General features: G+C 48.9%; 1 protein-coding gene across 1 annotated transcript in view; it reads right to left on the minus strand.

The window, feature by feature from the left end:
• Positions 1–7963, minus strand: part of PRLR (prolactin receptor) — a 138915-nt gene extending 130952 nt beyond the window's left edge. Inside the window, exon 1 of the mRNA XM_068532335.1 lies at positions 7862–7963. The gene's annotated coding sequence lies outside the window, so the exon portion shown is untranslated. The remainder of the gene's footprint in view (positions 1–7861) is intronic.
• Positions 7964–12271: the final 4308 nt, after the last annotated feature.

The raw sequence follows: 12271 nt of genomic DNA on the forward strand, positions 1-12271 counted from the left end.
ATTAGTACATTATAGGTCTACTGGGTAGTGTTGCTCTGATGGGTACAAATAACCCCACCTCGGGGCTCTCCTCCAGCGTGATGTGATGCTGATCTGATGCTCAAGACTTGCTGTAATGCTGGACGGTGCTGCCGAGCATCAAGACTAAACTTCATCTAGACTCACCCTGGAGAGCCCTTAGAGAACTTAGTGATCTCAGACGGTGTCTCTTCTCCACCCAGAGGAGGCACTGACGTCTCAACTGAGGCCTCAGTTTACCCAGAGGGAGCGGCTCTCCCCTGAGACCCTGAGAGGCGCTGGCACTACTTGGGACACCTGTGTTCCAGTGCCTCTGGCCCTTTAGGTCAGGGATGACAGGGTGAGGGCGAGAGAGTCAGTATAAAAACCTCACCGAAGCAGAGAGGCAGCTGCCACTCTGCTACCCTAGGGTGGACCTGGCTAACTCATTTTGCTCCACTTCTGATGAAACAGTTTATTTCTACTGTCACATATGGAACATCTTCTTAAAATCTCATCTATCTATCGCAAGCTAGGTCACACTGGGAAGATGGATATTACTTTCCTGCTGCTGTTGAGAATAAGTATTCTTGCTTGCCTGTCCCGACTCCTGTGATGGACCCATATGCTCTCAAGAATCAGGTCCCTGCCCTTGCTGAGGTTGGTGTCAGGGCACCCAAGGTGGCCTGTGGCTGGGATTTTCTGCGGGTAACTGGAGGCAGCTGGTGTGCAGCAGGACGTGCACCAAACTAGCAAAGTGCAGGCTCTTCCACTCAGTAGCTGGGGATCTTGGGCAAGCCAGTTTCCTTACTTATAAAATGGGTATAAGAATATCTACCTCAGAAGGTTGTTCTGGGGGGTAAATGTAAACACCCTGACGCTATAAACAGAGGACAGATCGCTGTCGTTAACAGAATGGGTCCCAGGTAGGAGTCAGGACACCTGAGTCCTAGGTTCCTGTCCCCTCATTAATTCAATGACTGTGAGCCATTCACTTAACTTCTCAGCCTTAGGCTCCTTATCTACCAGATGGATCAGACTGGATTCCTAAGATCCCTTTTAACCTGAAGAGTCTATGACTATCATGACTCCAAGCCCCTCAAATAATAGATGAGGGCACTGAGCCCAGAAAGGTTAAACCACTTGTCCGAGGTCACACAGCCTGGGGGCAGCAGAATCAACAGGCGTCCCGCCTCCCAGTCTAGGGCTTTCCTACCGGAGTGCAGAAGCCTTCCTATTTACCTACTGAAAACAGACAGGAATTTGAGGGGCAAGAGGGAGAGAGCGAACTTGCCTTGGCCTTGGAGGTCAGGGAGTCTACCCCCTCAAAACCTCCCTGTGGACGACAACCTTTCTGGTGTTTCCCTCCACTGAAACTGTATGTCTCCAATCTTTTTTCTTCAGCAGCTCAGTTTGACTTTGGCCTGGGTCAGCTACCCCCTCTCCCGGGCCCACGCTGTCTCCTTAATCCCCTGCCACTGCAGTCACACGGCAGCTGCCAAGAGGGGTCAGGGGGCTTGCTAAGAAGAAGAACCTTGCGATGCCCAGAAAGCTCTACAGAGGGGCCACTGGGTCCTCCAGGCCCAGCTCTTGCTGATTTCAGCAGCTTGCCTTCTGATATTTCCTCTTATTCTTCTTTACGTGGAATTCATTTGGGGCCACCAGATTTGTTTAGCCATCCACACAAAAGATCAACACACCTTATTTATTTTTTAAAGGGCTCATTCTAATGTGAACTGAGGCGAGCAAACACTTTTATTCACGTCAGCGGCTCCCCCAGGCAGCCTGGGCTCAGCCCATTTATGACATCCCTCAGTAAGCTTCATCTCCAAGGCCCAAGGTGCTGGCCCCATTCCAGCCCCCAGGGCTGAGACGTCGACAGTGGGAAGTTTCCTTTTGTGGGTTCATCAGGAAGACAGGGCCTTCTATGGTTCCTTGCTAAAAGAAATGAGAGTTGCTTTTTTCCCCTCTGGGCTACTTGCATTGTGCAGTATACACAGCTTGGAGAACAGGGAAGCAAAAGCACAGACCTCATTAGATCTACACGTTCTCATCTTGCACCTGTTAGCCAAGAGTATTATCCAAAATACTCACTTGGTATGGTGTAAGCCCTGACCAAAAAAAATGGCACAAGTCGTAAATAATTGGTAAGGCCATACTGGTGCAAACCGGCTGAATTATAACCCTGCCATCCACTAACCTTGGAGTTTTTTCATTTATACCTAGCATAATCGAACATTATTGAGAGCTTCTAAGTGCCAGGCACTGTTTTACAGGCATTAATTCATTCAATTTTCATTGCAACTTCTATTTAGGTGGGGTGATGGGTTGAATTGTCTCCCCCCCCAAATTCATATGTTGAAGTCCTAATCCCCCGGTACCTCAGAAAGTGACCGTATTTAGAGATAGGTTCATTACAGAGGTAATCAAGTAAAAAATGAGGTCATTAGGCAGACCCTAATCCAATATGACTGGTGGCCTTACAAAAATGGGACATTTGGATGTAGACACTCATTTGGAGAGGACATCATGTGAAGGCGAAGGCAGATATCGGAGTGATGCATCTCCAAGCCAAGGAAACACCAAAGATTGCCAGCAAATCACCAGAAACTAGGTGACAGGCATGGAGTAGAGTGTTCCACACGGCCCTCAAAAGGAATCAACCTTGCCAACACCTTGATCTCGGGTTACCAGGCTCCAGAACTGTGAGACAGTACATTTCTGTTGTTTAAGCCTCTCAGTTAGTGGTCCTTTGTTATGGCAGGCCTAGCAAACTAGTACAGGTGGGCAACAGAATTATCCCATGTTACATGGGGAAACTGAGGCACAGAGGAGTTAAATGCTTCCCTAATGCCACACAGCTCACAAATGGCAGGTAGCATGCTCCAGAATCTGTCTTCTTACCTACGTTAGAAGGAGGCATTTGCCCTCTGCCAGGCTCAGGGACCCAGTTGCCTGGCATATACTCACAGCCTCTTTTGGGAGGACGTTTCCTCTTGGATTAGATGCAGGGACACAATTATCCAGACACTTGTTCTAGCCCAGGATGGCAGAATGACATGGGCTGGACTATGGCCTCGCTAGGAAGGGTCATGGACCGCCAAGGAGTTCATTTACTTCTTTCTCTTTACTATAGGACTACGCCGAAATTAAGCTTCATTTCAAAGGAAGAGCATTCAACTGTTTAAGACCAAGGCAGAATTATTTTTAAATACTGTAATTAAGAAGGCAGATTCTGGAACAAGCTGCCCACCACATCTTAGCCGTGTTGCACTGGGGAAACACTTACTCTCTCTGTGCCTCAGTTTCCACATGTAACATAGGATCATTATACTGCCCACCTGTGTTGGTTTGCCGGGGCTGCCACACCAAAGTACCCCAAACTGAGTGGCTTACACAACAGAAATTTATTTATAGCCTCACAGTTCTGGAGGCTAGCTTTTATCAGGAGGAAATATTTGCATGATGCTGAGTTTACATGACTGTAAAACAAAGCATTATAGTCACTGACAGCACCAAAACATTGCAATTAACGAGTGAGCTATTTTCCTGAAAACCTGTTTCACCAGCTTGCTTTCCCCTGACAGGAAGCCTGAGGTAGACAGGTGTGGACATAGAGACTTCCGAAGAACATCGTTTCCAGATGATGTTATTGCAACAGCCTGCTACGTGTTCTCTGTGCCTCTGGTCTCGTTCCTTCCAAACTGATCTCCACATCTCAGCCAGGACTTTCCTTCTGTAAATGGGAATCTGATTGCACGTCTCTCCCGTCCACAGTCCTTCTGTAATTTTCCGTAGTCTCAGCATCCTTGCTGGCCTCAGACTCCATCCTTAGCTGCCTCTGCCTTCCGGCCTCAGGTCTCACCCATCTCAGGGCTCCGTCCACTTTACACCCTAGATTCCCCATTACCACCTGCTCTCTCGGTGCCTCTGCCCTTGCACTGGGCCCCTTCTGTCAGGAACACATCATCCGGTGCCCTACTCCTCCCAACTTTACCTTCAAGACTCGGTTCAGGCATTAAGTCCTTGCAAATTCTTCCCAGATCAACCCAGTTGGGCCCCAGACCTTCTCCTGCACACCCACTGCCCTTGGGTCTCTCAGGACCACCGACTTCTTCACACTTGTCATCGCCATTTCTGGTCCATGTGCCAGGGTCACTCATAAGCTTCTTGGGGACAAGGACTGGCTTTCATGTATACTTCCTGTTACACAACTGGTGCTCAATCAACATTTGTTGAGAGAATGAGTAATTTGTTGAGAAATGAATAAATGAATGAGCCACAGTTTAATATTATAAATAATACGGGCATGGCTCCGTACTCTGAGCGTCTATCCTGTTATGTTCCCAGACATTCAGGGGCCCTGGTGAAGGAGCTCTGGCCATTCTCAGCTCTGTGCCCTCCTCTCTCCCAACTCCCAGTTTCCTGGGGAGCCTGGACCCCTTGCTGAGACTTCACCTTTGTTATGGGTGGCTATTTAAATGTGCTCCAATGTGGGTGGTTGAGAAATACAGGGTGAGTGGGAAGAAAGGGCATAGACTAAGATAGAAGGAGGTTAAGCCTAAAGAGTGTTCTGGAAAGCTGGGGGGAAAAACTGTGAGTGGGAGGAAGAGAGAGGGGAAGGCTTTGGGTTGTGAGAGAGTCCTAGTCCCAGGACAGAGTAGGACTGAGCCTAGCACTGCCTCTTCATTTTCTCTCCACTATTACCAAATGTTGGACTTTGCCCTGAATTTTCACAAGCAGTCCCCCTGATGAAGGCAAACGCATGTAAGCAAGAAAGTAAAATAAAAATTCTGTGCTGGTGAGCACCCAATAGCAGATGCCCTGAGAAAACAGATTGTGGTGAGACGCGGGAACTATCTTTCTCATAGAAATGTTTGGATACAGAGAACTTAGTGGTCATTCTCTGGGGGCCCATATGTGCAAGAAATGCCCCAGGGACTGGCCAGGCTCAGCAGATGGGGCCAGATGCTGGTGTGTTAGGAGAGGCCGGCTGTCCCAACGCTGAGTGAACCTTGGCTCTCCCCTGCTTGCTGTGTTTCTGGCTACCTGGAGGTGTTGGCGCCACTTCTGCTGCCCCATGGGCGAAAGAGCACTGATGCTGATAACTTGAGAACACACAGAATCAACACTGGGCCATCCTCCCCGTGGGTGTGTCCCCCTTCTTCGGGGATTGCCATTTAGGTGGCTTCAAGGTGGGAAGGCATCTCCTTCTCCTTGCATCTCGACCCTCTGCCTCTGATTAACTATTCACGATCAACTTCAACTCCCCTAGTAGAGATGGGGAGCCATATGTGTGTCTCTGGATGAGCCCCCCTATTCAAAACAGGCTTCAGGCCAAGCAGCCCACGTTCTTTCCCTCAGATAAGAGAGTCTCGGGAATTCCCTGGCGGTCCAGTGGTTACGACTGCACGCTTCCACTGCAGGGGGCACGGGTTTGATCCCTGGTCAGGGAACTAAGATCCCACATGCCGTGAGGCGTGGCCAAAGAAAATAAATAAATAAATAAAATAAACTGCTGTTTCTCAAACATTTAAAAAAAAAAGAAATTTTCAAGCGTTCTCCACCCTGGTGCTGACTCTGTAAGTCATATGGGCACAAACATGGGTAGCATATGGACAGATCCCAAGCAAAATACCCTCATCGTCTTACCAGGCTCATTCACCCCTTTCATCACAGGAAGAGAAAGTGCTATGGGTACCAAGGAATGCCAGTATCACACCCTGGGAGAGAACCTGATTTTAAGCAGTGACCTTGCGCAAGACAAAGGTCTGGTTGGTCAACTCTTTTGCCCCGGGAACACTACCCACGTGGTGAATTCTGACTGGTGAATGGCTATCGATCCGGCAGTTTCTGAGCTGATTTTCTAGCTCCCCTGGAGGGCTATCCCCTTTCACCCAGACTGTTAGCTGCACTCCCTTGGCTGGGCTCCCACAGCTCCCATGCGTGGGCTGCTGCTTTGTGGCACAGACCTTCTCTCCTCCCAAATGTGAACATCTGGAGGGCATGGCTCGTCTTCCTCTCACAGCTGTTTCTTAGCACCTGAATCACCCATTTGGTCTTCCTGTCTCCAGAGCAGTTGTTTGGGCTAATTCTGCTGCCTTGTGATTGGGTTGAAAAGTGAGTGCTTGGAGAGCTGGATTCCGGTCCTTTGGTGAGAGTGCCTTTTTACCTGGGATGTTAGGTTAGCTTGAATCTCCCTTGGTTTTCCTGGCTCCCTACAGCTTGCCTCTGCTTCTGTCCACAGAACATCTGCAGGGGCAGATGGTGGCAAGAGAGACGCATTCTTGGTTGAGGAGGGGAATGTCCCAGGCAAGCTTTGCCCCACCACAGAAAAGGGCTCAGCCGAGCGAGCGGTGAAGACCTGCCTGAGATGACCGGCCAGCCTCAGAAGCTTCAGATCTTCTGGTGTCTGGGCAAACTTGCTCTTTAGGAAAGGTCTTGGAAGGTTTAATGGGTTCAACAAATATTTATTGGATGCCTGCATCACACTGGGCTCTCGGGACGAGACTGACATGGTTCCTGCCCTCATGAAGTTTCTGTCTGTAAGAGCAGGAAAGGCCTGGGGGAGGGTCAGTGAGAAGCAATCTTCTCCCACCGAGCACTAGTCTCAAGAACCTGCCTTAGGCCGGTTCAGGCCTGTGCGCTCATGTTTATTTTCCCACTTCTCCAAACCTTCCTCCTTCTTCCTTCTATCATGTCCTGTGGACCTTGCTGCTTTCTCTGCATCCACCATTTCCATTGTTTCTGCTTTTTTATCTTACTGATAATTCTGCCCAAATGGATAAAAATCCTGTTGCATATCCATACAATGAGAGATTATTTAGCGCTAGAAAGAAATGAGCTATCAAGCTGTGAAAATACATGCAGGAACTTTAAAAAGCATATTGCTAAGTGAAAGAAGCCAGTGTGAAAACCTTACATCCTGTAGGATTCCAACTATATGGGGAAATTCTCTGTGGAAAAGGCAAAACTATAGAGACAGTAAAAAAGGTCACTGGTTGCCAGGGGTTTGGGAGAAAGGAGAAACGGATGAATGGGTGAAGCACAGGGGATTTTTAGGGCAATGAAACTATTCTTTATGACACTGTAATTGTGGATACACGACCTTATGCATTTGTCAAAACCATGGACCTGCACAACACAAAGAATGAACCCTAATGTAAACTATGGACTTTAGTTAATACTCATGTATCCATGCTGGTAATTGGAATAACTGTACCACACTAATGCAAGATGTTAATAATAGGGGAATCTGTGCATAGGGGAGAGGTGGGAAATGGGAATTCACTATATTTTCTGTGCAATTTTTCTGTAAACCTAAGGTTGCTCTAAAAAAATGAAGTCTGTTAAATACAAACAAACAGGAAACAAAAACCTCAGCTCAAATCACCAAATTTCTCTTGATCCTCTGGTGCGGGCTCTACTGGGTCTTCACAGTTCACTGCCTGGCCTCTCTCTGCCTCCCAGTGAGATCCGGAGATGTTCCGGACTCCCCATCAGTGCAATGCATCCGTGTCTTCGCCAGTCTTTTGCTCTCCCTTCCCACCCCCTCGGGACTGATATGTCATGTGACCAAGCCACTGTGTCCTCATGCTGCCCTTTTGATCTTCGCTCCCATGCCAGGCCCACACTCTCTCCCTGGAACACCCGGGGTCTAGAGGGGGGGCCTTCATGTTGGTTTTTAGGTTCACATGCCAGCTCCGCCCTCATCTCTTCTTAAAACAAGGACCTTTCCCTAAGATCTTTGTGCAGCCACTGATACCCTCATCATACTCCATGCCTTCTGGCCATTTCCAATCCCAGAAGAGAAAAACCGAAAGGGAAGACTCAAACCTGACAAAGAGAGCTGAAAGTCTCTCACCTGTGGCCTTCCTGCCGTCTGTCACCCCGCTCCCACTCCCGGCTGGAGCCTGCCGCATCTTTGTTATGTGTCTTAGAGGCCTGAGATGACATTGTCCTCTAGATTTCCTCTCCTGACAAGGAGAGCATTGGGATTCTAACCAGTCATCTTTTTACAACCTGGGAAAAGGCACAACCCACTGTTAATAATTTATTTGCATATTAAAGTACAGAGGGTTGTTAATCATTGTTCAGTTATGGGGATAGGGCAGGCAAGACAATCTCTTGCTAAAAACATGAGGGCACACTTTGTCTCTGCAGGTTTCAAGGGTCAGAGCCTGGGGTCAGGGGAAGGCTTGCTCATGTGTGTCTATTGGGTTTGACTGGGGGTGAGGGAGAGGACCTTAGTCTTTAACAGGTTCTAAGTGAAAAGTCAATGTTGATTTGGAAGGAAAATACTAATACTCAAGTTTCCAGAAAAGGCAGTCCATTAACTCCTGTGAAACAAAGGCACTGAAAAAGACCAAGAGAATGGCTTGTTCTGAAACCACATTCAATGGTCCCATACTGAGCCCACGCTCCACGGAAGGCCACGCTGAAGAGTTTGAGCTCAATCCTGCAGGCAGCAAGGAGCCTATACGCTTCCTGGGAGGTGACAAGAGTGTGGCAGGATAAAAGGACAGGAAGTGAAGAGAGGAAATTCAATGGAGAAAAAACAAAGGGAATGAAGGAATAGTCCTACTTTCTTAAAGGTTCTCATTCACACACTGTCTGCCTGCTCAGAAACTGGACACACATAGACAAAGGGGACTCATATACGAGAAGCACGTTTGGGGATGTCTAAGGCCAACTGAGACCCTTGAAGGAATCCTCTGAAGACTGGTTTCCCTGGGGAGGAGCACCTCCTCACACCCTCGTTCCTCATACCTTATCTCTTCCTCCCACCAGGAGAAGCCAGCAAGGGGAGCGGTCCCCCCGCAGTGCGGGCCAGCTGAGGCCAAGGGACACCTGCTCTGAGCATAGAAGCCTCACTGGCCGTGAGGGTCTTGCTCTAGACTCTTAACTCCCCAGGTTTTGCAGAGAGAGAGAGTAGTGCCACGCACTTTGTAGCTCTAGAACCTGGTACATAGTAGCTACTCAATAAATGCTTAGGGAAGAAATGGCTGTATGACATTTAAGCCACCGCTTCAGGATAATCGCCTTCAAACTGCCTAGGCCAACTGTTCTCTCTTTGGATGTCGCAGCACTGGGGATTGTAATGCTCCCATGAGGCTGGGCATGGAAGGGGTGATATGAAAGGCCTAGATTTCTCTTCCGTCTCCTCCACCAGCATAAGAGGATACTCAGGGCACAGTAAACTGTCACACTGCTGGGAGAATAGCTCCAAGTTTTCTGAAGGAGACACGGCAGGGTTGTGTGATATTTTTAATAATTCCCTGGATCCCTGAGAGAAAAACAGCAAAGAAAAGTTACCAGATTTTGCTCATCAGAGTAGAAATCTCCAATGTGTTCTGACTGTTCATGCCTCTGGCCACCAAAGGAAGCCATCACAATGGCATTTGAAAGAAGAGAAGTCCCCTGTTCCTCTGAGGAAGTTGCCAATGACTGCCTTACTTGGAAGTTCTTACAAAATCATACTCTGAAATGTGAAACTGATTGGGGCTTGGCCTATTGTGCCTGAAGGTGGAGTCTTGAGTGGGAGAGAGGAATACTCTCTGCCAGGGGCTTAGAAGGAAAGTCAATGTAGGGCAGGGGGAAGGCTGGGACCCCAGAGAGCAAAGCAGAACAGAGCCGTAGCTGGTGAGGCTCAACTCCTTGAGAAGGTGGTTTCTGCTGAGACGACCCTCCGTCTCCCAGCCTTGCCACGTGCACTGCTCTGCAGGAGGGAGATGTGGACCTCCTGCCTGGGAGCCTGGGCAGCGGCCCACAGACCCTGGCAGGACTCTCCAGCGTGTGTGCAAACAGACTAACTGGAGGCCTGTTAAGACCTCCCCCAGGGAATGGGTCTCAGGGGCCGGGTGTGTAAGTTCCTGGGAACCACTTTCCTCTGACCTCAACATTTTTTTTTTTTTATTCAAGATCGATTAATTTGTCAAGAACTTCAGCCATGATGGGAAATAAAATGTCACAAGTGGGAAAGGAAGAGAGTAAGGCTGGTTCTACCCATGAGCTTTGCTACAGAGTAGCAAATCGTTGGAGGGATTCACAGGCTCATTAGGAGTGTTTGAAGCTACAATCATTTTTTGGTTTTCTTTTTGCTTGCTTTGAACTTAATCAGCCACAGGGTCAACTCCTCCCCTTCTGGCTGCTTCCCCAGGTCAAACTAACTGCCGGGCTTCCCCTTGGGAGGGTTCCCTTGTGGCTCAGATCTGGGAGCGACCGACTCAGGAGAATGATTAGGGTGAATGATTAAGACTCTGCCCAATGCCACCCTTGCTGAATTTGCATAGGTGCCGCCCCTCAGCAGCTCCCCTGCTTCTGTCTGTCACTCGTGACTACAGCTGCTCGGCCCCTCATCACGCCCTTCAGTCTTTGAGGCTGGAGAGACGAACCTACAGGGCATAAGTCTGGGAGGAGGCTCACAGTAAATCCGCCAACTCACCTGGCACCATCCCTGAGAGCGCTCCGGGGCCTGTGGCGGAGACCCGCCCGCTTTGGGAAGCTTCCGTCGCCAGTGAGCGCGGCTCAGAGCACGCGGCCTTAGTCGATCTGCGGACAGGAGCAAAGCTCCCCGAAGGCAAGGTTCATTCAGGGTTCCCACCCCACTGGGGTTTGCCATCTCGCATCTGCATCTGGCCCCGAGGATTCTCCTCGGGCAGGCAAGGGCATGCGGACAGAGGCTGGTGAGCTAAAGGAGTACCGCCCGTCCTGGCGAGAGGGAAAACCAGCCTCTGATACCCGCCCTGGCGATGGCGGAGCAGTGCAGGGTTGCTGCATTGGAGATGCTGATGGGACCATCGCTCTAGCCAGCCCTTCAATTCCTTTCCAACATCCTCACCCTCCCTTCGGATCCCCCAGTGACAGGGCAGCCTTCTAGGTAGCCCAGCTCTACTTCGGGAATTTGCCAAGGATGGTGAAAAATTTTACACTCCTGCTGTGGACATCTCAGGGACCCTCTGAGAGCAGGAAGGTTGAGAAAACCTTGTCCCAGAGAAGGATTCCCTTGTCTTGCTCAAAGAGTGCTGGCCCCAGGCCCTGTCGGAGTGCGGCTTAGCAAAGTTGTCTTACACCTGCCAAAGTAAGCAAACAGAGCACTATTATAGCATGCCCTTGACTCTCTGGAGTATTCCTCCAGGTCCTAGGAGGCTGCAAAGCTGGTAACCTTCAATAGGCTTCCTTGGCATTGCACAAAAGGGGTGTTTCTGTGGGATGCTTACAGAAATCTCTTTTTATTTCATCAAACAAACCCTGGCATTTTCAACTTCTTCTCTTTGCCTCTCTCCTTTCTCAAAGATAAGAGCCTGAATTCCTGACTCTGATTTCCTTGCCCCTGCTCTTTAGTCACCTGGCCTTTTAATCTTATTTAATTTTATTCTTTGTTATTTGTGGTTAAGCAGGAGACACTGGTTCTCTAAACAGGAAAATATTTTGCCTGCTGAAAAAAATATTCTTTTGGTTTCTTGCTTCGTATCACTAAGCTCCACCACGCGGTCTTTTTCCTCTCTTTCCTCCCTGCCCCTTCTTTGCCACTGAAAATTATGTAATGCCTACCTGGTTTGGGTTATAAAATTGGTCACTTGGACTGTGTCTACAGCAGCTCTGACTGTGGTGTCCTCAGTGAACTGCAGACACTCTACAGGTAACTTGTTAGTACGATGATCTGCTTGTGCTGAGAAGCCGGAAACCTTCCCTGCAGCCAGCTGATCTGTCCCCCTTGAAGTCTTCGCTCCTAAATCACAGTCACCATCACAATAACAGCAGCAAAGTTCAAACGAACTGAATATGTGTCGTTTGCCCGTGCCCTGGGTTGTCCCCTTCAGGCTGGGTTCTGGGTTTTCCATAGAGCTGGCCGCAGAGAAAGCAGCGTCCCTTGGCAGGAAGCTCCAGCACTGGAATAGAGGTTCTTTTTCTCAGAAGCAGGAAAAGTAAGAGAAAATGCACAGAAAAGTAGTCCTAAGCCCACCCCCCAAATTCACCAAAAGTTTCAGAAGGCTCATACAGTTCCCAAGTCAACCGGGCTTTTTCTTCAGTGCAAAGAAATTTCTACAGGAGAAAAAGATCAGCCAAGAGACAGAATTAAGATGCAGACCCTCTATCTTTTCTCCCCCTAAGCCAGGCTGTGCACTTTGTGGACATTTTCAACTTAAGATATCCCAGGTATGAAAGTGGTTATGATTGTGAGATAGACAACATACCCGGTTGAAAAATGTCATTTTTTTCTGAAAGGAAGAGCTGTGATCTATTTCGTTGTACCAAATGGCTAGGAAGAATA

Source organism: Eschrichtius robustus, chromosome 2 (assembly GCF_028021215.1).
Source record: "Eschrichtius robustus isolate mEscRob2 chromosome 2, mEscRob2.pri, whole genome shotgun sequence".
NCBI lineage: Eukaryota > Metazoa > Chordata > Mammalia > Artiodactyla > Eschrichtiidae > Eschrichtius > Eschrichtius robustus.